The sequence below is a fragment of the Ambystoma mexicanum genome, chromosome 9 (genome assembly GCF_040938575.1).
Source record: "Ambystoma mexicanum isolate Mex_15411 chromosome 9, UKY_AmexF1_1, whole genome shotgun sequence".
Classification (NCBI taxonomy): Eukaryota; Metazoa; Chordata; class Amphibia; order Caudata; family Ambystomatidae; genus Ambystoma; species Ambystoma mexicanum.
Window position 1 is genome coordinate 1,497,421,184 of NC_090931.1, and position 27,933 is coordinate 1,497,449,116.

The 27,933-nt window shown below is 44.8% G+C and overlaps 2 protein-coding genes across 3 annotated transcripts in view; one reads left to right on the forward strand and one right to left on the reverse strand.

Moving 5' to 3' along the window:
- The window catches only part of LOC138489302 (zinc finger protein 84-like), a 78,053-nt gene extending 73,672 nt beyond the window's left edge, over positions 1-4,381 (reverse strand). The window contains exon 1 of the mRNA XM_069617000.1: positions 4,213-4,381. The gene's annotated coding sequence lies outside the window, so the exon portion shown is untranslated. The remainder of the gene's footprint in view (positions 1-4,212) is intronic.
- An 11,816-nt stretch (positions 4,382-16,197) lies between these two features.
- The window catches only part of LOC138489303 (zinc finger protein 84-like), a 212,342-nt gene continuing 200,606 nt past the window's right edge, over positions 16,198-27,933 (forward strand). For both annotated transcript variants that reach the window (XM_069617003.1, XM_069617004.1), the window contains exon 1: positions 16,198-16,283. The gene's annotated coding sequence lies outside the window, so the exon portion shown is untranslated. The remainder of the gene's footprint in view (positions 16,284-27,933) is intronic.

A 27,933-nucleotide genomic window follows, 5' to 3' on the forward strand; every position in this document is an offset into this window, starting at 1 on the left:
TTTATGGGGTACAGTGTTTCAATGCAAACATGCCTCTGGGACATTCATTCTGTGATTTGGGAATGGGCATTAATTTGAAACGTAATTGGTTGTATTTAACTGGCAGTTATAGCCTGCATGTCATAGGGGTATTACATGTGCAGAATGCTATGCGGCAGCTCCTGCTTTTCCAGGGGTAGTTCTTGTTCCCTAAGTGATGCCAAACACCCAGGGGCTTCTTTCAGCTGCTGCTAGTGAAATACGTATTCCAATGCCTGCAAGATAGCTTTAAACTTGCATAATATGAAGCCGACATATAATGGCTAACCCCCCTCACTATCATGAGTGGGGATTTAGATTCTATTAAAGACAGAGGCGAGTATTATCCCTCCCAGATTGATGGCAGTTATTTTCACCCCTGGGATATGTTGAATTAAAGGAATGTAGTTGCACAGGGGAAGGCTACCCTTTAGCATGTCATAAGGTATTTCCCTTCCAGGTTTGCAATTTTTCACACTTACCTGGTTTCAGCATTATGTGTCGGGAGGTAGATGATTAATTTCTCACCCGGTATGCCTAGGAACTTGTCTGTACTTGGGTTTCTGTATTTATTCTCCCAGGTGTCTGTCTCCCATTCATTGTAGTGAACACATTGCGTGGGTTTTTTTTTTGTGCTCACGTCATCAAGGGGCCCTTATTCCTGGGATTGTTTGGCAATATGGGATGTGTTAACTTTGACGAGGGAGGATTTGTTTGAGCTGTTCTGTCAAGAGATGCGTGGAACATCTATTGGTATGTTAATTAGCAGGGATGTAAGATGATAATAAGGGGCGAGAGCTGAAGATCAGCCTGTGGGAGGTGCTTTCTTGATTCTCAGGTTGGCAAGCTTCAGCTTACTCATTCTATTCATTTTAGGGTCCAGGTAAATATTGTTTCCTCTCAAGGATCAATGATTGGATGAAAGGTATCCTTTTATGGTGCTAGGAGGAATATTCATATTGATAGGTCTGTTGCAATGGCCTCTTTGTTCCTTCCAGAATGCTCATTTATCCCAAAACAGGTGATACTCTTACATGGACACATGTTAATACTGGGTTTCAGTTTATTCCACCCCATCTGGGAAGTATAGACATGGCTATTAAGGTCCAGCTCTCTCTTTTCCTCCTCTTGCTTCTTTCAATATGAATTGGTTTGGATAATGGTAGCTCGACATTGGTTTAAAAGATCTACTTAGGTCCTCGTGGCCTTCCAGGTTAAGGGAATTTATTTTCTCTTACGCCCTGGCTTTGAGTTTGTTTGTCCGTCAAGTATCTATTTGTTACACATGGTCACCTTAATAATTATGAGAGGATGTGAGTGGTGCCCTATTGGTTATAAGTTCCATGAATAACCATAGACAGGTAGGTGGGGGAGGTTAGCTTGGTTCCTGTAAAGATGGGTGTCTGATAAGAGCCTACGACCCTTATTTTTGTTTTCCAATGAGAATAACTTTCTATTCTCAAGAATATCATCTATCATACCTGGGTCTGTCGGGCTGTAACGTCCTTCCTAGGAACACGTAACACCTTCAGGGAGCTAATGCTGCTGTAGTGTCGTTTCTTGTTTAAACAGGGCAATTGTTTTTCCATACAGTTGATGTAGTTTCCCCTCTCCAGTGGGCCATACTGTTCCCTCCTTCCCAGGGTACACGAGAGGGCTACAATATGCATGTAGTTGCTATGGCTACCTACTGCAGTTTGGATGTCTGGAGAAGTTTGAAGTGTTATTACCTGCCACCCACTGGATTTTCTTGCATCTTCCCTCAGATGCCAATGTAGGACTGGACGCCATGGATCTAAAAAAGCTTGCTGGCCTATCAGGGATCAACGAGATGAAGGTTCTTGGAGAGCGTTCATATTCCAGCACAACGTTGTAGGACAATGGCTGAAGTGGACAGTGATGCTGGGTCACATCTTGCTTGAATCTTTGATGTGGAGATTGTTTCAAGTACATGTTTTCATTCTGAGCGCTAAAGAAGAAGGAAGAGGGACTAATGGTACAGCATTTTATGGAATGGTTCTGCCTGTGATTGGCTGTTACCGAGGTCATGCACCCAGCTCGTTATGAAACATGCTCTCACAAAACTGTTTAATTTGTTTTACACATTTTTTACTTAAAGTGGAATTTTTCTTTGCTGCTAAACGAGTAGATAAAGAAGTAAATGCATAATAGGAAGGCTCTGTGTCTTTAATAGAATTTAAACCCCCACTCACAATGGTGTGGGGGAATAGCCATGCTCTCTCCTATCCTGTTTTCACTTCTTTACCCTTCTCATAGCCTTTACCAGCTCTCCCTATGCCTATCTGCCCCCCAAATCTCTGTCTTACTCCCTGCCCCTCTCATTTTCCTCCGTTCCCTTTTCTGTCTACCTTCAGCCCCCTCTTACGCTTTGCTTTTTATGAATGCTAACTCTCAGTTTAATTTATTATTTGATAATGCGCTCCAAACCCTGGGGAAGCCGGGCGCAGCAGGGACAAGATTACTTAAGCTTAGGTTACATACAGTGGATGCATAACATGTTATTACAGTACAAATATACAAGATATGGGTACATCGCATCACACAAGAGGCAGTGAGATAGTCTATAGTACAGGTTTCAGGAATGTCATGGTAGTTACATACAATGATCCAGGACCTAATGCAGGGGATCAATTTGATGGTCGTCATTGGTCCAGAGCCAGCTTTTCACGTTACATCTGAATCTAGAGTAGGGTTGATCAACTCTCAGTGCCGTAGGGAGTGCATTCCAGGCACGGGCAGCTCTAACAGGGAAGCGTGCTCCACCCGCTTTTGTTAGCCTGAATCTAGGCATTTCTAGTAAGAGATGGTTAGAAGCTCTGGTGTGGTGACTCGAGGATTTTCTGGTCAGTCTACCCGAGATGTATGGGGGCGCAGTATTGCTCAGTCCTTTATGGGTGAGAGATAGCGTCTTGAGGAGAATTCTGTCACTGATGTTTAACCAATGATGGTCTTTCCTGATATTAGATATATGCGCTCTGCGGGGTATGTCCAAAGCTGCTCTGAGAGCATTATTCTGCAGTATTTGCATCTTGTTTATGACAGTTTTGTTGGCACCTGCATATGGGGCGTTACAGTAGTCCAACTTAGACTTTACTAAAGCGTTAGCTAGTGTGATACAGTTAGTTTTGGAAAAGTAGGGTCTGCAGGCCCTGATTTATTTGCAGGTGTAGGCTGTGGAGGAAGCCAAGGAATTAACTTGTTTTTTGAGAGATAGTGTGGACTCAAGGTAGAAACCTAGTGTTTTTACCTCAGTTACCACCTTCATTATATTGCTTTTTGAGGTTAGAGTCGGAACCCAGGATCAGTGCTGGATCATCGGCTTTCCTTGTCCCAACGGAGAGTAAAAGAAACACACAAAGGGACTGAAGAGGTGAAAAACAAGCAAGCGGTGCACACACTAACAGAGGTACAGTTCATGCCGAATCCATGCGGGTGACAACCCTAACAAGATGGGGCAGAGGGAACAGTCTGTAATCCCCTCTCTTCTTGTTAGAACCACAAAACAGTCCATAGGAGTGGATCTGTTTAGCCATCAAATGGGTTTGACCAGAAAAAAAAGCCCAAACTCGTGACGCCGCAAAGGTGTAAGAAGACCCTTGAAAATGGGCTCTGCTTCTCTTGAATAGTCACTGTGCTTTGACCTCCTGTCACCACTGTGGCTTTGCAGACTTCTGCAGCCCAAAGGTTTATCTCATCGCACCAAGAGATTTAAACTGATTGGGCCACGTTCACAAGCAATTGATTTAAACATAAATAATACAACTAAGCATTCCCAAGTGTTTGCAATGTGGTTATTTCTAAGTAGAGACAGTTGTGTTTGTTCTATTACTGAAAACATGTTCCCATATGTAAAGAAAGTCGTTGAAGGTAAACACAAGATCCTAGAACACTTTTTCACAAGATCACAAGGTTACAGTGCAATCTACCATGCCCAAAACCTGACTAAAAGCTAGTTCAAAAGTACATTGCAGTGTAAACTTCAACTGCGTGATGTAATACGAATAGCAGACCAGAGGTGACTAAGACACAGCCATTACATTGGGCAAATATGTATCTCTGCTGTTAAAAGCTATTTCAAAAGTGTAAATCAAAGTGAACCGTCCCAGGATCTAATGGCAGTGGTGGGTGCAATGCACAGTGTGCCCTTTCACACCCCCTGGCAATCTATCCTACCTTTCTCCTCGATACTTTTGTTGTCAGGATCACTGCTGTATCGGTCACCTTTGACCTCAGGGTACAGATATAAAAGAGAAGGTGTTGAGGAGGGTCAATGAACGGATGACATAAAACCTCTCACCGTCGGTACAGTCTCAGGGATAAATAACCCTCTCTAGTGAGGAGCCCTCCCTGCTACTGCGCATGTCCCGGGGATTAGTGGCTCCTGCTTTGCGCATGTGCAGTACAGGACAGCGGTCCCTAATGCACCTGCACGTGCTTTCAGCAAGCCAAGTAATAATACCATTAGGAGAAATGCAAGCTTAACGTCCTCCTCAAACACGTGGGATGTTTTAATAAAAGTTCCCAAGCAATGATAAGCATGTTTCTCCTGTCAACAGTTCACATAGTCCATACCTGTCAACCTTTCAGTTACCAAGGGCGGTGAATCAAGAGGATTTTGTCTTTATTGGTGAGAGCTCCATTGGCCTACGGACTGGCAAAGGGATTGTGTGGTGTCTGGCATGTTTACTTGGCATGTTTGTGTGCTGAGTGAATGCTTGGCATGCCTAAAATAAATGACCCACGCAGACAGCGGAATGCATTCCAACATGGTAAGCATGCACCAACATGTGTTTACACCCTCTGTCCCCTCAGGCCATCCTCACCCTCTCTGCCCCCCGCCCCCCGTGTTGTTCCCTTGTGCCCCCCCCCTGCACACAGGAGTCTGTCCTGATAAATTCTGGTTTCACCATCACCGTCTTGTGGCCAATGCTGGATTTTACTTTTATGGACTTCATTGATTCACGGTGCGTCACCCTTTCTCAACTCTCATGCTGGACTTCCTTTGCATCTTGTACTCATGGTGGCCCTGAATCATGCTGTTCCATCTTCATCTTGTATCCTGGCTTGCAACATTATGTGTTACTACTGACTTCTGCAATTGTATTCGCTCTCCTCTCTTGCTTCTCAACTCTTTTTGACTGCTTACTCTCTGTTCTCTCCTCCCCTCTCCTCTCCCTTTTCCAATCTCCTCCGCTCCTCCCCTTACTTTCTTCTATGCACTTACTCTATGCACAGAATTGTCTCTGGACCTACTATGATAGCAACCTCGTCTGTCGCTCCCCTATCCCCTTACTGTTCCCCCCCTCCCTCCAGCACTATCTGAAACGTTGTCAGGCCTAGTATGATAGTCACTTGTTTTGTTCCTCCCCTCCCTTTCTGCACCCCTCTCTCTCACCTGTTGTTTTTCTCCGGCTCTACCAGAAATGTCGTCAGGCCTAGTACGGTAGTCACCTGTCTGTTTCCATTTCCTTCCCACTCTCCACCTCCCTTCCTTATCTATGTCTTAGCTCTTGCACTATCTGAAATGTCGTCAGGCCGAGTACAATAGTTAATTTCACATCCTTACTGTTCATGGTCTGTAAGAATATTGTTATATTTTCTCTTGTTCCCTTCCTTGCCTTGAAGCGCTTTGAAACACATTGTGTATAGGTGCTATATAAATAAACATATCATATCATATCATTCACTCAGCACACAAGCATGCCAAGTAAACATGCCAGACACTACAGATTGGCTGGCGAGTGAACTGACTCTATGGCGGTTGCACATGCCAATAGCAGGTGAGTTTAGACAGGTATGATAGTCTTTAAGTATTGAGTGGTGTAATGTTGTCACCTTTGTTAGAGACACTCATCACGTGATGAAGAACAGGGAGACACGGGAATGGGAGGGGCGGGACGTAGGAGGGAGTTGTCAGTTCGAGGTTGGAAGTTAAGAAATAAAGACATGTTGAACATCCCTCCTGTCTCTGCATGGTATGTGTAGGGATATGCATGCTTGAGGCCGTGTGGGTTCTAACAGCAGTCCCTGCAGGACTGTACATTGGCGATGAGGTCAGTCGGACTTCACAACATTCGTGATCACACTCTCCACACTCGTGGCGAAGGCAGCCAGCCACCTCTTGAGCAGCGGACGCAGAGGCCTGTGTGACAGCACACGTGGGCCCAGCGACTCGATCAGCAATTTTGAACCGGCTCATAAGGTACAATCTGTTCTTCTTCTGTTTTCGCATCCAGTGTCCGGGCGGGTGGATAGTCCCAGCCAACGGCAAATAAAAACAGAGGTGGGTCAGAGCATGCTAAAGCTCCCGGCGGCAAAGGAAAGCATGCACAGCCACGTGTTGACCCTCAACCGTGGCACGTTGCATACTACGGAGTGGGCTGGTGACATTCCCTGCCATCAGCCGATTACCGGAGTGGACCGGAGCACTCAAGAACTCCCGCAAAAGAAAATCACGGTGGACATGTGGACCGCAACTGCGGCACGTCCCACATCACCGTAGCGCACGTGGTGCTGGATCTCAGTGGGTCATGCGGCCTGCATAAAGGCAACAGCATCAGCCTTCACGGCAACTAAGAACTGCCACGCAAAGCGACGTGACTCTCACTAGGCGCCTATACCACGGGGCACAACAAGACACGGTAATCCTCAAACTAGAGGGTGCACGCCTCCGCTCAAAAGTAAAGACATAACGCAATGTCTATTATGGAACATTCAGTCTTTTGGACAGTAATGGCGTCCTCAGGGGTTGCAAAAATAGAAAAAGAGCCTTGAGTTAATTATAGCCGGCAGGGATGTTGCAAGTAGGGGCTTGCTCAGAGGCTGAACTGGGCTAGGAATAATCAAATTAATAGGGAGACCCCAAAGTTGCGCTTCTCTGCTTGATAAAATAATAGATACAAGTTCGTTTTTTCAAGAACAGGTCAAATTTTAATGCATAACATAGGGTGCTTGTTTGTTGTAACAAATAATTTTGTCAAATAATAAATGACTGAATAGAGTGTAGTTAAATTCACTATCAATGAAAATAATGGATACACGAGCTTATGAGGATGAGCCACAATGATTGGTGTATTCAGTAACGGGTATCCCCAGGATTCTTATGGCTTGCGGTCCATAAAGGAAATTGGCAGCGAGTCAAAGGGATGTGATGGTTTGATGCTCTCAAGGGGGAGATTGCGTGATCCCCAAGGGAGGTTGTTGGCTGCAGATCCTTGTGGTTCTTTTTATTGGAGGTTTGTCAATGCCAAAAACTCCTTGTTTCCTTTTGGTGATTAAAGGCTCCCAAAGGGATGTGGTGATTTGGTGCTGCCAAAGAGGAGATTGTGTGATCCCCAAGGGGGGCTGTTGGCTCCAGATCCTTGGGCTTCTATTGATTAGAAGTTTGTCAATGCCAAAAACTCCTTGTTTCCTCGACACGTGTTTCCCCACTCAAAAGTTTTTGGGTGGTTCTTCAGGAGGTAGGTTGTCTCTAGAAGGAGATCTGTTCCAATTGGTTGATGATTTGATTTGCATTCCCATTCAAGTGACTGTTTACTGGAAAAAGGTTTAATCCGGTGGGTTTAGTGATGCTATATTAATGAATTGCAAGTTGTGGTTTCCATTAAGAATGCTCAAATTGGTTTGGTTTGCTTGCCTTGCCTAGAAAATAAAATTTGAAGAAATGTGTTTATCTTTGCACTCTTGGTGACAAATGGAATGGTTCAGTGTGTGCAGTGTGTCTACTTACATCACTAATGATCCTTGTTGTCTCAAATGGTAGTACAATGTGAAATTTCAAGTGCCTTGTCTCTCTTGATTCTCTGGTTGTTTCAATAAACAAATGTATAGATGATGAGTGCCTACATTTAAGAAACAATTTTGTAGCAGGACACAGTAGATTATGCAGTATTTTTGTTTTGGAGTCTGAGCAGTCAAAATGAATAAACGGAAAATTTGGGCTATGCCTAGCAAAAGATGTTTTCCAAAGTCAGCCGGTTGTTCTGACAATTCCCTGCTATGGGCATATTAGTTAGCAATAGATCAAAAACTGGGCATTTAAGCTGTAGTGAAAAATTAAGATATTTTCTAAAGTCAGCGTTACTGACAGTTCCCTGGTATGGGCATATTAGTTAGTAAGGGATCGAAGGCTGGACATATAAAAAGGTAACTCTTGTAGATATGGGTCTTACCTAAAATAGATTTCTGCTGCTGTGTCTCGATCTGGCTGGATGGTCCGATTGCCATAATCAAGATGGTGCAATGGCCGCCTTAAATAGTGTGCAATTGCGTCATGACGCCAGCGTGATGACATCCTGCGTTCACATTTAACGTGGCTACGCAATGGCGCTATTCAGCCGCGATTTGCGGCCAACTTGGAGATGGTTTTGCTCAACATTGTTTATTGCCAATGTCATTGTGGTTGCAAGAGAAGTAATTTTAGTTATTTGGTCATTTGCTCTGATGTTGATGTTTTAATAGTTTGTAGCAAAAGTGGATAATGTGCATATCAGTCTATTTTTTTTTTATTTTGAACAGATTTTATTATTATGAGAGATACCTCTCTGTCACTAGAGGGTTGTAAAAGAGCCTATGTTGGTTTGATGTTCAATTGAACTGTATTATGGTAGAAAGTATTTCTATGTTAAATTTGGGGATTACAGAGGTGTACATGGCAGAGATGAGGAAGGGATGTTTTGTGGCGTGTGCTTTGTTGTATGAATTGGAATTGAGAGAAAGAGATAAAAGGGAAGGAAGAGGTAGTCAGATGGTGGAACGAATATTGTGAGAGGTCAGTGTTGGTATGAATATGTGGAGTATTGTGTGTATAGAAAATGGAATAGCTCCTTGTATGTGTTTAATCCAGTATTGCTCGTGTCCATAAGGCAAATCCAACAGGCTTCTTGTCTTCTTAGGAGGAGTTCGGTATTGCCTCCTCTTGGTGGTGTTTAAGTTTCACAATTCCCAAAAATCTTAAATCCTTGATTTGTTCCAATTTGTGAGATTCATAGAAGTGAGTAGCTAAAGGGGATTTCATGTCTTGATTTTTGATGGCTCTAATATGTTCACCTATTCTGGTTTTCTGTTGACGGATTGTACTACCTATGTAGAGGCGACTGCATGGGCAGTTTATGCCATATATTACAAGTTTGCTGTTGCAATTGATTAATTGTTGAATAGTATATTTAGATCCGTTGGGTTTATTGATGATGGTTTTCGCATTGTCTGAATATTGGCAGACTGAACATTGTCCACATTTATAGTTCCCCTGGACAGGTCTTTGTAGCCACATGGTGTTGATATCTCTGTCTGGTGGTGTCTTCATGATTTGGAAGTGTGAGGGACTCAATTGTTCTTTCAGATTGCTTGCTTTTCTAAATGTCATATTAGATTGCATTCCTAATGTTGAAAGTCGATCTGGGTCTGTTCTTAAGATGTCCCAGTTTCTATTGAGGATTTTTCTGATGACTTGGTTGTTTGAACTGTTTGTCATGATGAAATTGGTTTTCTGTTGTTCTATGTCTGATGTATTATTGTCCTTTTTGTTTTTCACTTGTAGCAATGCTTGTCTGGATCTTGTCAATGTTTTGCAATAACGTTTATTGACTAAATCTGTACGATATCCTCTCTCTTTGAAGTTGTCAATTGTACGAGTTACATGTTTAGAGAACTCTTCCTCCCTTGTGCAATTCCTCTTCACTCTCAACATTTCACCAAACGGAATATTATGAATCACATGTTGTGGATGGTTATTTGAGGCGTGGAGCACGCTATATTGACTGAGGTAGGTTTGGTATAGAGAGTTGTGTGTATCATGTCATTTTCGATGTAAAGTGTGACATCCAGAAAGTTGATGCTGGTTTGGCTGTATTCTGTTGTGAGTTTGAGGTTATAGGTATTGTTATTTCGATATTTAAAGTAGTCCTGAAATGATTGGATTGTTCCGTTCCATATTAGAGAAATGTCATCAATATAACGGGCCCAGAATATAATATTGTTGAGGTGTGTGAAAGATGAGTTGATCACAATGGACGTTTCAGCACTATACACCAGTACGCCAAAGGACTTACCACCACTGAATACTTTCTAAAAACCAGATCCATTTCTTAAAATGACCACAACAATATGATCCTTCAAATGTTACATTTCACGCTTCAAAACAACGTTTTTATGTTTAATCAACAACTATATCGTCAAATCCAAGGGACAGCCATGGGCGCAAAATATGCACCAACCTATGCCAATCTGTATATGGGCCATTACGAGCTCGAATATGCGTGTCAACACCCATCTTTCACCCACCTCAACAAAATTATGGAACACATAGCAGAGTCAAGTTACTCTATCGCCTACAGTGTGGGCCTAAAATAGACATTTAAAACAAACATCGCCTCACACACTTGTGGCATGACAATTGCCCCTAAAATATCTTTACTTCATCTGCTTACAGGTAACATCAAGGCTTGAATGGACCCAGGTTATCATCCCCCCTTTTGGGGGACCTCTGGGGCCTTTATATTGGTTCAATCTTCCATGTCTCCAAGAGACAGATAACCTGGACACCAGGAACACATCCATGGCATTCTAAACCTTTTTTCCTGCTCCGTAGGCCCCTCACATTCCAAGAAAGGATCCTTATTGGGGTTCTTGGTGATAGCATATTTGATAAATTGCCCTCAGCCTCTGTTTTTTTCCCAGTGGGGAGGCCACATGGGGGGAGAGCCACGCAGTCAAGAATTATTAACGGGTCATTGTTTGATGTTTCTCTCACCATTCTATTTTGGTCAGTGTGCCTCTGTGAAAACCATTCGCGCCGGGGACGGTGCTCCCGGCAGGTCAGACCTGCCAGGAGCACCAGCCCCTGCAGGCATTCTCATAGTCTGGCGGGCCAGAAACGGTGTTGGTACGTTGCTACCGGCACCCTTATTTCTGGACCGCCAGACTTACATTGAGGCCCAATGAGTGGACTTTTCACTGATTAGTGTCTAAGTAGCCAGGACTTAGGACCCCCACTCTCCCATACCTCTCAAGGCACCATAGAAAATCACAGGTATGCTGTACATTTATGCAAGAGACCATGATTCTCAGAATATCAAGTTGACACTGGCCACGATGCGAACAGTATCAAGTTGACACTGGCCACGATGCGCACAGTATCATGTCCTGACATGTCCTTTATCCAACGTGGGAGCTGCTGAGTCCCACAATCCCACTAAGATGTCTAGCCCACAACTAAACTGAACAGCTGAGTTCTACACACCCCTGGGGAAAGGGGGAAAGTGGATAAAATAACAAACTCAGACACAGGATCTTCTATCTTCATCCGGTCTCTGCATAAATTAAAATTTTGTTAAGCATTAAATATATATCACTCTAACTAAACAAACAATCATTAAATGAACATCAATAATCCTACCTGAATATCCTCTGCTAAAGCTTAGAGGATGATATCTTATTCGTATCTTTATTGAGTTTTGAGTAAGGTTCCTTACTCTCTTAATCCAAAATGTAAACTTTTGTGGTCATATTTTAAACTGTGCTGCTGAAAACCAAATGTAAAACCTGTCATTACTAATGACTTAACTGAATGAGAGTCTTTGTTTGTACAAGTTGAACTTTGTTGAAAATAAAATGAATTCTTAAACAATGCCGTTGAAAACAATGAACTTAAGTCTCCATTGATGTCTCAACTGAATGATTTTTTTGTGTGCACACATGGAAAATTGTAGATACACTGAATTGGTTCTGAGTTTTCTTTAAATAAAGCTTATTCTTGCATCTGCTCACTCCATTCTTTTTGAATCTCTTTATGGATGATTGTTCAATATACCAAAAAGATGAGTTTTAAAGTTGAGTGCAGTTTAAAGTTATAAACTTCAACAATGAGGAGAACATATATAAATATATATTTGAGCAGGAATGTTCAACACTAAATAATGTGTTAACTGCCTCTGACTCGAACGTTATAACTTTCTAACATTTGTGCTTGTTTTTTGGTTCATTTGAAGTTTTCTCCACATTTAAAATGACTCACTTGTCTTTAAAATGTAAAGACCTTCATTTGCTCCGAGTAAAAATATTTACTTGCGCTGCTCCTTTAAAATGCGTGCTTGTGCTGCCACTGACGTTTATGTCCTTTGAGTTTCATGACCCTTAGTCTCTTATGATAAGTTCCGCCATATTAGGAAACTGAAAAAACAACTCGACGTCTTTAAAATCAATAAACATGCAGTCTTACCTTGTTCTGTTGCGCAAGTAAAGAATCACCTTTCTTTACCTTCCGGACGCGACGGTAAAGTCTCTGCTTTTTTCCTTTCAGCCGGCGCGAGGAAAAAAACAATCACCGTGGGAACATCTCTTTCCTCAGAAGAAAACGAAGCGCGACGCTGCTGCAGCCGGCATTCGACAGGAACCCGAACACGAACAAGGTAAGTAATACATTAAACAGACTTTCACTCATGCGCGCATGCGAACAACGTGATAACTGGAACTTTCCCTGTTTATGAATGTCTTCACCAAAAATAGATGAAGCCTTAACCCATGCACTTCAGAGAAACATTTAAAAAAATTGCGGCAAGATTAAGGCTAAACCTTAAAGTTCAGAAAAGATTGTTATATTTTTAAAGTACTTAGCTTGAGTTTTGCAGTAGATGACTTGGCAGCATTTTCTTCCTCACAGAATGCTTATTTCATCAGAGAGAAGTAAACTTGACTGAGTTGTTTCCTTCTTCTTGTTAATATTTTCTTGAGAGTTTTCCAAGGCCCAAAACACAGGAGAGAAACAGAAACATGACCAGCTCTGGAGACACTACTAATGAAAGGCAGTTTAGAATGTTGGGAATCACACCATTGTCAACCTGTCACCCAATCAGAACTCCTGACTCTGCCCTCCATCTTGGCTTGGGTTCCCTCCAGTACTCTGAAAATGAAAGTTAAGGCCCAAACCAATCCTAAAGTTAAAAGGACAATTGCTAACATAAAACCTAAAAATAAAATAAACAAAGAACATTATAATAGTAATGCTTTAATTATCCACCTATTTACTCAGGAACCTGACACAGTATCAGGGTGACACTGGACATGATGCACACAGTATCAAGGCAACAATCTTTGAAGATCCTCACTTAGCTGTAATCTAAGGCCATGAGGGGAGGGTTTAGGAGTGAATGTAGTAAGAGGGAAGTGGGAGGAGAAGGGAGCGTTAAGTGGAAGGGGTCGAAGAAATAGACATCATAAGAGATTCAAAGAATCCACGAGGCGCGCCGGATTTCACGAAGCTATACACGTTCGCTGTCGGAAAAAACGGAACTGAGGCAACGGGCACCGTGCGTCCTACATATAACATCCAGTGACGTTGACCCTCGACAGAGGTCCTCGAGTGACATCGTCTCGATGCCATCTGCTGAAAAGTTTCCAAAGTGCACAGCTGTGGGACACTACTGTCATAGATGTGGAATACGTCAGAGGACACAATCCCTTCGAAAGACTGTTTTAAGAGTGAGAAACTTTAATGGACAGGAATGAAGGGGTTCAAATGGAGTACCAGCTCTTCGCTTCTTCACCTCCAACTCCCTCAGGGTCAGTTGCTTTTCCAATCAGTGAGTTGGACGTAGATCCCTTTCCTCAGCCGGGGCCTCCCTGTGGAACAGCCTCCCTGCCTCTCTGAAACTTAAAAAGAACGATCTTCGGTTCCGGAAGTACCTCAAGACCTTCCTCTTTGCTTCTGCCTTCGTTTTTCCTCTCCCCTGCTAATCTGTCTGCTTTGGCACCGGGCACCTGGTTACCCTCTGATTTCAGGCCCAGATCCCTGCCCTTCCAGTCAAATACTGCACTGCCTCCTAGCAACCCCTGCACTTGGGTCTTTATCTGCAACCCTACAGCCCCCTTGCAGCACTTACCAGACACCTGTTGTCTACACCTTATTCTGGCACTACCTGTTGTTGCTCTATCATATGTTCAGCACTTTCCACTCCCCTCTCCCCCTTGTACTTTACCCCTACCCTCTCCCCTGCACTTGCACGTTATCAATGTCACTGGGCCTAGTAAGATAGTTGTTTTTGTCCTCCCTTGTTTCCCCTCACTTGCGTCGTCGCGCTCTGAGAAACCTGTGTATAAGCGTGATACAAATAAAATATCATTACCCCAGGGAGGTGCGGGATGCCAATTACCATAGGTGAGTTCAGGCCATGATATATTGCACCCCCCCCACAATCAAAAGGTATGGGGTGTCCAGGGAGAAGATAGATGGTGCTGATACATTGGTTGGGACCTGAGTAAATATAAAACAGGATGACCACTTGTGTTTGCGTGAGTTAACCCCAGAAAAACAGGGGATGTGAATTACCGTAAGTGCGCTCAAGCTATGATATCATGCATCCCCACAATGAAAAGGTATGGGGTGTCCAGGGAGGAGATAGACATGCCGATACATTGTAATGAGTCAAGAACAGAAAGGAGAGCAGTCTCAATAGAGTATCCTGGGCGAAACCCAGATTGGAAACAAGGAAGAATAGAATCATTAACGACCAAAAGTAGAATGTTGAGTGTAAACTACGCATTAGAGGATTTTAGAGAGGTATGGAAGAACTGAGATAGGATGGAAATTAGAAGCAGACGAAACATCAGCTGAAGGTTTTTTCAAATTGGGACTAATAGTGGCATGCTTAAATAACAAGTGAAAAGTAGACGAAAGAAGGCAAGAAATAAAATAACATTGTAAAATAAGAGACAAGTGAAGGACGGATTTTAGATATAAGTACAGATGGTGTAGGATCCAAAAGAGAGGAAGTAGGGTGGGCACGAGCAAGAAGACAAAGAGTATCTTCATTGGTTATAGGAGTGAAGCCAAAGAAAGTTACCTTTGGGGGATTTGAGAAAAGATACTGAGGACATAGATTTATCTTGAGCACAAGAAGACTCAATAGTTGATCGAAATGAAGAGACTTTGATAGTAAAGTAGACTGCAAGATCTGTAGCAGTAAGAGTAGAATTGATTGAAGGATCTGGAATAGGAGATGAGAGCAGTCGAGAAGGAGTTTGAAAGAGGCGTCTAGGAGGAGCAGATTGTGAATGAAGAAGATCAGAGAAATAAGATTGTTTAGCAGATAGAAGACAATTATCATATAGAGTGTGATAAGAAGTGTAGTTTTCTGGTGTCTTCAGTTTTAACCAACATCTTTCTAAGCGTTGAAGAACGCAGCGCATAGCACGAAGATGGAAGACAACCAGAGTTGAGGTGGTTTATGTGTCGGCCGAAAAGGAGAATAGGGATATAGTGAATCAAGAGCAAACGTAGAAGACTAGAGGCAGCTCCATCTTCTGATAAGTTAGAGAATGAAGCTTGAGATCCCAGTTTGGATACGCTTGTGGACGTGAAAAGGATTTTGTTAAATTTGCGTAGATCACGATGTCTCTTTTTCACAAATTGTATGATAATGTTACCATGCGTCCTTGTGGCAGGCACTACAAATCGAATTTATCATCGTTTCAGGACCCTTTTTTATAACTCCCAGAGGTGGGCATCACGTCTGTATTTGTACAGAACTTAAGCTATCGGTGAGTTGCTTTCTGGCGTACCACAATACGCATTACTAGTATACCACCCTCACTAGTCCTTCCATCACGCCTCTTGCGTCCCACATTAGTTCCTCTGATTCTTGAACTAGGAATAACCGACAATCTGGCATCCTTGATAGTGGGAGTCACCAATGCACACCATAGCCCAATAAATCAATCTCACAGAATTTGTTTACTTACAACTGTCATGTGGATGCTGCACTCTCAGAAACTGAGCACTTAAGACATTTTAGTAATTGGAGAATACATTGTTATCTTGCTAAGAATATCTCCTTTGTTTCCCCGCATCTGCTCCTGCGATCCCCGCATCTGCTCCTGCACTGGGTTGGCTATTTCTGAAACTGAATCTAATCTGGGTATGTACACTCTTTTTGTCATTATTTTCAACTTTGCAAACCCTTGTTGACGCATATGTATAACAAATGGTTACTATGTACCCCTTTCTTTTGGGGTCGTACAACCCTGCCATATGATTTTCCTTCACAATTTGTCACTTTTATGATTTGATTCTATGGTTTCATTTTGTTTTTTTATTTATTTATTTACATGCTATATTCATAATGGAACAATTATGTTTGCACTTAACAGCCTTGCGGACGACCGAATGGTCGAAACATATGTCGGCTGTGACCACAATAACCACCATTCACACCACTGGATGGTTGCTCTTTGCTTATTCGAAGATACTTGTACGTATTCACCAATACTAAGGACTTGCACATTTGATTATTGAGTCCTCTGCGCAGTTTAACTGCACAAACTACACTTTCATGGCATTATCTATTGGAGGAACCCAGGGGAACCTCCTGTGCAGTTATTGCTGCATTGGTTTATCTATATCTTGCGGAAGTTGAGCGCACCCCATCTGTCACGCCCCTTTTCACACATACCACTTAATCATCAGGCTAGTTCAAGTCGATGCGGCGGCAGGTTGGACTCACTGCGCTTAGTTTGGCACCGAGTTACACGGCTGCAGATGTCCGTGCATTCATGAAGTGCAAGCTGGGTAGCAGGAGGGGGTTGAAGAGCGTGTGGGTAGTGTGATAGTGTGATGAGCAGCGTACCGTCGCCTTGCGCCGGTTGCCCATGGTCAGCCCCGTTAGCTGTGCCTTCATTTGCGCCTTCGTTCGGGCAGGCGCTCGCCTGCTGGTGAGGTATGATTGGATAGAAATATAGCGTGTTAGCCAATCAGATCATTGCATCAACCAGCTGATCAGAGGCTGAGGGTGGGGGCGGTTGCATGAGGCAGGGCGGCCATCTTGGGAAGGGGCACTCCACGTTGCGGGCAATGGAGGAATTCAGTAAGCAACCAACAAAGTAGGCTATTTTACCGTATAGGTATGGAAACAGCATATCAGATTCATTTCGGTCGAGTGTTCATGAGAGGTGGTTATTTGCAGGGCAAATGCGGTGTATCAGGAGAAGGGATTTAGGGCTGTAGGAATCATGGCCAAAGCTTACCTTTACAAACGCCCATGGTCTATGAGGGTGATGCTGCTCCTGCATCAGGGGAGCGGCGCATGAGCTCCTGCTCTGGTTGAGGCTGGATTCATGCTCGAGGCACCGTCAGCTGTGCCTTTATATGTGCCTTCGTTTGGGCCTGCGCTCACCTGCCGACGAGGTATGATTGGATAGAAATATAGCGTGTCAGCCAATCAGATCGCTGCAGCAACACCGTTGCAGTGGTGGTATAGGACTGTTCCCATCTTTCATAATTACCTTTCCTACTCCCCTACCTCGTGCTATTTCTCCCTCTTCTCCACAATCACTGCTTTTTATGTCCTTCATATTATGTCTCTCTATGAGCCACCTGGTACCTCTGGTCAGTTCATTGGCCACCTCTTCCAACTAATTAACTCCCTTCCTCCCTATCATCAACTCATTGTCACTGTGAGTTTACCCTCTTCTCTCTCTCCACTCCTCTATACATGGACTTTAGCACACTTCACCTAAACCTCTCACTCTCTTCTGTTCACTCCCTACCCACCCATTTAAATGGTAACTCCCTTGACCCTATTCTCAACTCCGCTCAACTCTCCACCTCAGATATCTCCACTGATCCTTCTCCCTCAGATCATTCTATTGTCTTTGCCTCAATTTCCACTCCAACTTCCACGCCACCTAATACTTCCACTACCAAGCGCAAGTTTCCCTCCTCCGAATTCCCTCTCTACCCCTCTGACTACACCACTCTCTCTCCTCCAATGCAAATGGATGAATGGAACGAGTAAAGTATGTGGATGGAATGGGTGAAGTATGTGGATGGAACGGGTGAAGTATGTGGATGGAACGGGTGAAGTATGTGGATGGAACGGGTGAAGTACGTGGATGGAACAGGTGAAGTATGTGGATGGAACAGATGAAGTATATGGATGGAACGGGTGAAGTATGTGGATGGAACTGACGAAAACTGGGAAGTATGTGGGTGGAACGGATGAACTGGGTGGAACGGGTGAAGTGGATGAAACGAATGAAGTGTGTGGATGAAACGGGTGAAGTGGGTGGAACGGTTGGAATGCATGGAACTATTGGGAGTGTGCTCGATCTTAAACACCTAAGGTAAACCACCATTTCTTATCTCCATGCTTACTCTCTTCCTTACACCACCACTCAACTAGAACACAGCAATACTATGACAACATTCGGTATAGCTGTTCTCATACCATCACTTGCCTCATACTCCCCATCATCCTAACTAAACACAGCTGGTTACACACCCTCCAGCCTAGGCATTCTCCTCAGGCCTAACGCAGCCAAAATCAGTCTGGATAACAACCTGCCAGAACGAACACATACTCCTGATCTCCCAACCACCACACCTACCGCTAAGAAGAAGCTATCACACAAATGCCACACCTGCTGTACACATATCCGGTGCTCACACGCACCTTATGACTCTCTCTCTCTCTCTCTACTGACTTGAACTTCGGTTCCCAAGGGTGTTCAACCTACCAGCGCCTTGAGATCATACCAATGGTACATAAGGCGCTATATAAATGCAAAATAACATAACATACCATAATATTTAGGCAGCCTAAGAAAATTCTGACGGCAGCCTAAGCAAATTCTGACGGCACGTAAAAAGGCATTTTCTGCTGCCCTGCCAAGCCGCCTGTGAGGAATTGTGCCAATTTAACCCTATGGTGGCTTGGCACAGACCTTCCAGGGCAAGTGAGCTGTGCCTCAGCATTTTTAACCCTATTTTGCATCATTTAGGCAGCCTAAGCAAATTCTGACGTCAGCCTAAGCAAAATCTGACGGCATGTAAAAAGGCATTTTCTGCTGCCCTGCCAAGTCGCCTGTGAGGAATTGTGCCAATTTAACCCTATGGTAGCTTGGCACCACCCTTACCGGGCTACTGGAGCTGTGCCTTAGCATTTTTAACCCATGATGCATCATTTAGGCAGCCTAAGCAAATACTGACGGCAGCCTAAGCAAATTCTGACGGCACATAAAAAGGCGTTTTCTGCTGCCCTGGGAAGCTGCCTGTGAGGAATTGTGCCAATTTAACCCTATGGTGGCTTGGCGCCATCCTTCCAGGGCTACTGGAGCTGTGCCTCAGCATTTCTAACCCTATGTTGCATCATTTATGCAGCCTAAGCAAATTCTGACGGCACGTAAAAAGGCATTTTCTGCTGCCCTGCGAAGCCGCCTGTGAGGAATTGTGCTCATTTAACCCTATGGTGGCTTAGCGCCGTCCTTCCCGGGCAATTGGAGCTGTGCCTCAGCATTTTTAAACCTATGTTGCATCATTTAGGCAGCCTAAGCAAATTCTGACGGCAGCCTAAGCAAAATCTGACGGCACGTAAAAGGCATTTTCTGCTGTCCTGGAAAGCCGCCTGTGAGGAATTGTGCCAATTTAACCCTATGGTGGCTTGGCGCCCTCCTTCCCGGGCAATTGGAGCTGTGCCTCCGCATCTTTAACCCTATGTTGCATCATTTAGGCAGCCTAAGCAAATTCTGACGGCAGCCTAAGCAAAATCTGATGCCACGTAAAAAGGCATTTTCTGTCCCCCTGTTGCTCTCCTCTATGCTTGTCCCTTCAAGGCTCCTAGTATCCCCCTGTAGCTCTCGTCTACGCTTGTCCTTCAAGGCACAGGGCTGGCTCCGGCTGCTTTCCCATTCATAAGGCACTGGATGGAGGGAGAGGCTCTTTGCAAACAAAACTAGCTGCTTAGGTGCTGCAGGCAGAGGAAAGTGCCTGAATTGCCTGAGCCTCCCTTTCAGGGCCCGACAGAGGAGATGAGTAGTGCCTTTGAAGTGTTAGTCTTACCCAACCTACGTAATGGGATGCTAATGAACCTGCTAATAAAACAACTACCCTTTTGTGAGGGTCCAATAAGTAATGATATTGAGCATTGATTTCTAATACTTTAAGGAATGTAGCAAGCACACTGTGTTGTGGTAGGCCACACCATTTTTAAAATGTTTGTAGGTAGGCCACCCCCATCAGGTATTAGACCATGGCCATCATGCAAGACACGCCCCCAAATGAGCCCCCACCCCCTTACTTTCTTAACCCACTTAACGCCCTCAGAGTACTTGAAGTAGGGTATGAGTAACATATAAAACATTCTTGTAGAGGGCTGGTTGTGGGTTCTCTGGATTCGTGCTCAAACACCGCCTGGGGACTGGATGGGAACCTGGTGCATAAAGCGTTGCTAAGTATCACACACCAGGTGAAAAGTGCGGCTTCCCTCTCGTGCAATTATCACACCATTGACGAGAAGTCCTGTCCCGCCTCCGCTCACTGAAACAATTACACTCTTGCTGAAACCAACGCCACAGCTGACTGCACACTATACATCCCATCTCGCAAAAAAACGCAGCTATCTGGACAATTGGAGACACTCACTGCCATCCTTGCATCCCTCAAGGCCACATCGTATGTGCCTGACTGCCTCTGTACTCAAAATCCTTTCAGAATGAAGCACTCCTCCTTTACCTGACAATCATTAACTGTTCCCAGCAGGCCACAACTGTATTAGTTCCGGAAGCAAGTGGCCTTCATAGAATCATAGTTGGCTAGCCAAACCCTCCGATTGGGTTTATAGCTTTTATGGTGACTACTAGCCAATTAGGATAGCTGTTCTATTTGGGATATGAGGCAGACTGTGACAAATCAACTTCCGGTGCACCCGTGGTGCAGGGATGAATATTGGTTTCTAAACCATCAAACAACCCAACAACCTCTAGTACACCATAATGTATCTGAGCAGATTGGAAACATAAACAAATTATAATCCTTGTTCAATTTTGGTAACATGGACGGAGGGGCAGGCTTATTTGCGAATAGTCGTGGATCGTTGGTTAGTTGCAACACAGCGAAAATACAATTATTACCCAATGTCTTTGCTTTGGGTAATAATTGCTTGTGAAAGCGAGGTGAGTGGAAAGCATATAAAAGCTCCTCCGAGCTTGTTTTTTTTCATTTAATTGTATTAATCTGTGCTCCATGCCTCAGTGAATCCCTCTCCTTGCCTTCCCCACCAGCTTCCTCTTCCTGATCCCCGCCTGTCTCCCAGCCCGCCCACCTCCCTGATTGGTCAGATATTGGTCAGATCACTAGTCTTAACTGATATGAGTTTCTTGACCTACTATCCGCCAGTTGTCGCTGTGTACCCCACCTTTATTTCCCTCGTCGTCACTGTGTGCCCACAACCCCTTAGGTCCCAACATTTTAGTGTGTGCCCAGACCGCCTGGTTCCTATCCCGTCACTGCCCCTCCAACAACCTCCACTCCAGTGTGATGCCCCCAGCTTCTCGCCTGGCCCCTAAGATATCGCCGTCTACCCCATGCCCCTCTCGTGTCCCACATTCTCGCTGTGTGCCCCCAGCCCCTTCTGGTCGCCCTTGATGTCGCTGTATATCCCCAACCCCTCTGGTCCCGTAATGTCTCACTGTACCCTCTGGCCCCCTGCATACTGTTGCCGCTTGCCCCTGCCCCCGGTTCCCTACGATGCCGCTGTGTACCCAACTTCTCCTGTCCTCGTTTACAGTTCCCAGGCAAGCCCTCTTGCCTGTGCCCTAGCACCTGCACTGTCTAGGTGTCTCTAGACCAGTGCAGTTGCTAGTCTTCACATGTGTGCTGTTCATGCCCTTTGGGAGTGTCTTTGCTTTCTCCCTCCTGCCCTCCCTTATCAGTGAACGCCTTCGAAGCGCATTGCGCTAAGGCGCCGTGTGGATGAAACATCATATCATATCAGTATGCTTACTCTCTACACCATCACACAATTAGAGTGCACCTATACCCCTCGATCAGTTCGGCCTAGCTGCTCACATACGACCCCTACCCCACAAACACCTCATCATTCTAATAAAACACAGCTATATCCCATGACAAACTGGCCTAGCTGCACACATAAGCGTCCTACAGGCCTAACACAGCCAGAACCCAGTCTGGGTGTCCACCCACCAGACTGCACACATTCAACTGATATCATCAACACCACACCTAATGCTAGGATGCAGCTACCATCCGGCAATTACATCAGCTCCACACACAACTGGTGCACCCATGCACCCTACGACACTTACTCTCTCAATTAACCTGGACTGTGGTCCCCGTGTGCGTTCAACCTACCAGCACTTTGAGGTCATACCAATGAACCAATGATATATAGAGTGCTATATAAATAAATAACATATAAATAGGGGCCCAAGAGTGTCAGGCTGTTTGCCTAGACATACTCCCCAGTCAAAAATGTTCAGTGTCATAAAACAGATTCAAATTATATATACTGTATAGCTTATGAATGATATCTTCTTTAGCACTACCAAGAAGTTCTCCAGGATGAAGTTTCAAGGCACAGCAAAAGAGTTCATACTGAACAGTATGTGATATTCCATCCCACTCAGTTGCTCCTGTCAGCAAGCATAGATGTACAAGCCTCCATTTGCTTTATTGGCCCGCATTCTGTATAGTTGAAGGCCATTTGAAGTTACGCTGATTTGATCAATGTTAAAACAAAGAAGCAAAGTAGTAGAGACAAAATCAAGTTTTACGCTGATATTTTATTCTTTACAATGAAATATGTATTAACAGAAAATACATTTCAAAAGTCATCAGGAACATTTTTTCTTTTGACAACTTCGAAGCAATGGCACTCAGAAGGAGGTTAGTGTGAAATTCAGGTCACCCACACAAGCCAACGCTGAATGCTCCAGTGAGGATCACTTCTTTCTAAGTGTAAAGAGATGAAAAATGCAAGGCTCAACAAAGATTGGGATGCATACAATAGCCACCAAAATGTAACGTATGTTATGTTATGTTACTTGGCATTTATATAGCACCTTATATATCATTGGTATGACCTCAAAGCGCTGGTAGGTTGAACGCCCTTGGGAACCGTAGTTCAAGTCAGCAGAGAGAGAGAGTGTCGTATAGTGCGTGGGCGCACAGGATATGTGTGCAGCTGGTGTGGTTGTTGCATGATAGCTGCTTCTTAGCAGTAGGTGTGGTGCTGAGGAAATAAGTTGGATGTGTTCAGTCTGGAGGGTGGACACCCAGACTGAGTTCTAGCAGAGTTAGGCCTGAGGAGATGCCTAAGCTAGCTGTAAAGTGCTCAGCTAGCTGTGTTTTATTAGGATGATGAGGTGTCCGTGGGGTAATGTTAGTATGAGAACAGCTAGCCCAAATTTATCATGGTTTAGCTGTCTTCTAGTTGAGTCATGGTGCATAGGAGAGAGTAAGCGTAGTAGTGTGATAATGGTGTTACCAGTAAAGCGCCTGCGACCAGGTACGAGAGCAGGACAGAGGGGTGTACATAGCGGTATATGTATATAAAGCGACAGGATGGATAGGGTAAACATGTGATACAGATAACATGGGGCTACAGGTACGTAGCATATATAGGAGATACAGAAATGTACCATCTGCTGCAGCATCCGTACCGTCCGCAGCATCCGTACCATCCATAGCATCCGCGCCATCCATAACATCCGCACCATCCGTAACATCCGCAGCATCCGCTAGATGCACTCGCTCCGTTACATGCACTTGCTCCGTTACATGCACTCCATCGGTACCATGTACTCCATCCGTACCATGTACTCCATCCATTCTATCCGTTCCATCTGCTCCATCCGTTCCGTTCAACACATCCGTTGCGTCTGTTCCATCCCCTCTATCCGTTTCATCCTTTCATGTGTTCCTTCCTTTCCATGTGTTCCATCTACTCCATCCGTTCAATCCGTTCCATCCACTCTATCCTTTCCATCTACTTCATCGGTTCCATCCACTCCATCGATTCCATCCACTCCATCCATTCCATCCACACACTCCGATCTATCCGCACCATCTGATCCATTCGTTCTGTACACCGGTCCGTTCCATCCGCTCCATCTGTTCCATCCACTCCATCTGTTCCATCCCTCCCATCCACTCATCCATTAATCCGTTCCATCCACTCCATCCATTCATCCGTTCCATCCACTCCATCCGTTCCGTCCGTTCCATCCACTCCATCCCTTCCATCTACTCCACCTGTTCCATCTGTTCCATCCACACAATTCGATCTACCCACACCTTCCGATCCATCCACCCCATCCGATCCACCCACTCTATCTGTTCCATCCACACATCCATTCCATCTACTCCATCCATTCCATCCACTCCATCCATTCCACCCACTCCATCCGTTCCATCCACTCCAACCATTCCATCCACTCCATTCACTCCATCCACTGCATCCATTCCACCCATTCCATCCACCCCATCCACTCCATCCATTCCATCCATTGAATCCGTTCCATCCACTCCATCCGTTTCATCTACACCATTCTATCTATCCACACCATCTGATCCATCCACTCTATCTGTTCCATCCACTTCATCTGTTCCATTGACTCACCTGTTCCTTCCACTTCATCTGTTCCACCCACTCCATCGGTTCCATCCACTCCATCGGTTCTATCCACTCCATCCGTTCTGTCCACTCCATCCGTTCTATCCACTCTGTCCATTCCATCTGTTCCATCCACTCCAACTGTTCCATCCACTCCATCCGTTCCATCCACTTAATCCGTTCCATTCACTTCATCTATTCTATCTACTCCATCCGTTTATTTCACTTCATTCGTTCCATCCACTCTATCTGTTCCATCTACTCCATACGTTCCATTCACTCTATCCGTTCCATCCGTTCCATCCACTCGATCCGTTTCATCTACTCGATCCGTTCTATCTACTCTATCTGTTCCATCCATTACGTTCCATCCATTTCACTTACTCTATCCGTTTCACTCGTTATATCCGTTTTAGTCTTTCTATCTGTTCCATCGACTCCCTTTGCTCCTTTATTTTCTTTGTTCAAACAACCTTGGATTTCTGTTTATTGTCACTATTAATTCCATTTGCTCTAAGGGTCGATTCCTTATGAGAAGAGCCACGTTTTCACATTTTCAGTCATTTTTGGAAAGACAGGTAGTCTTCGGTGTGTCGAATGTGGGCTGGAAGCAAGTTCCTTAGAGTGGGGGCCAAGGTTGAAAATGAGAATCCACCTAACCTGACCAAGTTGGTGTTTGGTATCACTAAAAGGAAGGCAGAGCTTGATTTTAGAGTGCGTGGTAGGAGGTAGGGTATAAGCTTGTCCTGTAGGTATAAAGGGCCGGTTTTATGCACTGCTCGGTGGGAGATGCATAAGGTTTTGAAAGTCGCCCTTCGTGCAACTGGGAGTCAGTGGAGAGTTCTGAGAGCTGGAGAGGTGTGGTCTCTTGGGCCAAGTGCTAGAATCATTTTTGGCTGCAGCGATTTCTGCTCTTTGTAATTTAATGAGGTGGTATGCTCGGACCCCGAGGTAGAGGGAGGTGGCATAGTCCAGTCTCGACATTACAATAGATTGGACAGCAGCGAGTCTGTTGGGAAAGGAGAGGTATGGAAAAATGCGTCTAGGAATTTTAAGGTGCTAATGGCAGGACTTAGAGACGTTGTTGATGTGGCAAGAGAGGGTTAGGTCAGAGTCGAGAGTGCATCCAAGCTTTTTTACTGTGGTCGAGGTGGTGGGTGGATTGCCCATGGATTTTGCTGCACATCATGATTTCGGTTTTGGTGGGGTTTAGGAGGAGGTGGTTTGTAGTCATCAAACGATCAATGTCAAGGAGGCAGGTGTCATGACCCTTGCCCCTGGTTTACATTGATGACATCTTAGTGTATTCTGCTACAAAAGAAGACCATGTCAGGCATGTCTGCTCCATCCTTACTAAACTCTGCCAACATAAACTGTATGCTAAACTTGAAAAATGCTCTTTTCATGTCACCGAAGTGGAGTTCCTCGGTTTTATGCTCACACCAAAAGGTATCAGAATGAATAGGCACAAGGTAGATGCCATTCTGAACTGGCTGTCACCAACTTCATTTAAAGGAATCAAGATTATGTTGGGCTTTGCAAACTTTTACCACCGATTCATCCCAGATTTTTCCCAAATAGTGCATCCAATTACATCACTATTGAGAAAAAACAATAAAAAGTTCCATTGGACCGAAGAAGCAGAGAAGGCCTTTCAAGAACTTAAGACGAAATTCACTTCTGCTCCAGTTCTACGGCATCCTCGCCCAGACCTCCCTTATATGGTTGAAACAGATGCCTCTAGCATGGCTATGGGAGCTGTTGTCTCACAAAGGGACCCAGGAACTGGCCAGTTACACCCTGTGGCTTTCTGGTCACAAACATTCTCACCCCCCAAACTCAACTATGCTATCACAGACAAAGAATTCTTGGCTATAAAATCAGCTTTCAAGGCATGGCGACACTGGGCCTCATTACAACCCTGGCGTTGGACCATGGTGCTTTTAGCACCATGGTCCATGCCGGATTCCGCCATGGTGGATGGCGGATTTACTGCCCCATTCTAAGGTTGGCGGGGCGGTAAATCCCCATTCACCATGGCCCCTTCCCCATTCCCATTTTTGCCCCATAGGGCTCAATGGGAATGGGGAAGGCGCTAATTACGGCACCGTAAATTACGGTGCCGTAATTAGCACCAAGGTCCCTTTGCGGGTTGGACTTTAACGCCTGCAAAAAGCAGGTGTTAAAGTGTGAATCTGGCGTTAAGGGTTTAACGGCGCCGCAGCCTTTTACTGCGCCGTTAACCCCTTAACGCCAGGGTTGTAATGAGGCCCACTATCTACTTGGTGCTAGACATACTGGGCCTCATTACGAGGTTGGTGCTAGTCATGGCGCTACAAGCGCCATGACTAGCACCAATAACAGGACCGTGTCCGCCCTCGTTCAATGGGGACTTACCAGTCCGACCTTGGCGGGACCGGTAAGTCCCCATTGTAAAAGCCATTCCCCATTCCCATTTGAGCCCCCATAGGGCTCAATGGGAAGGGGGAAGGCGTCAATAAAGGTACCGCAAATTGCGGTACCGTTATTGACCCCGGTATCCCTTAACGGGTCCCATCAATAACACCTGGTAAAACCAGGCATTAAGGGAGGGACCCGCTAAGGGATCTCGTAATAGGGCACAAAGGGATTACCAGCACCGGTGTCATTACTGGTGCCCGGTATCCCTTTGCGTCCACCTTAGAATGAGGCCCACTATCACTGTCATAACTGAACATCGAAACCTGCAATACCTAAAAACAGCAAAGGCTCAATCATCCCATCAACTGCGGTGGGCTCTTTCCTTCGCTGAATATGACTATGTGATCACCTACCAGCCAGGAGTCTGAAACGGAAAGGCTGACGCCTTGTCCCGCATGGGTGTTGATAAAAAGGTATACATAACTCCAGATCCAGTAGCCATCATTCCAGAAGACAAACTCCTGGGTCTTATGACAACATTGACACAGGGTGAACTCCAAAACAAGATCCAACTCTTAATGGATCCCACTTTCTCACAAGAGTGGTGTACTCAAGGAGAACATTACACCATTAAAGACCAGTTACCATATTTTTGGAACCGTCTATACTTGCCAAGTAAATATTTACAAGAGCAGGTATTTTGGGTTATCATGACTCCCTGATTGAAGGTCATCCTGGAATTGCTAAAACTCTAGCTAAAGTAAAATGAAACTATTGGTGGCCCACATGGCGTAAAGACATCATACAATTGATCCAATCTTGCGGTGTGTGTGCACAAAACAAGTCCCAAAAGCAGAAACCAGCTGGTCTTCTCCAACCATTGGAAATTCCTCCCGCACCATGGCACACACTGTCCCTTGATTTCATTACAGATCTACCTCCCAGTCAAGGATTCAACACCATCTTAGTAGTTGTAGACTTGTTCTCTAAAATGGCACACTTTATTCCTTTTAAGGGTCTTTCAAATGCATCCAATTTAGCAAAAATATTCCTGGAGGAAATCGTACATCTACATGGATTTCCATCGGTTTTG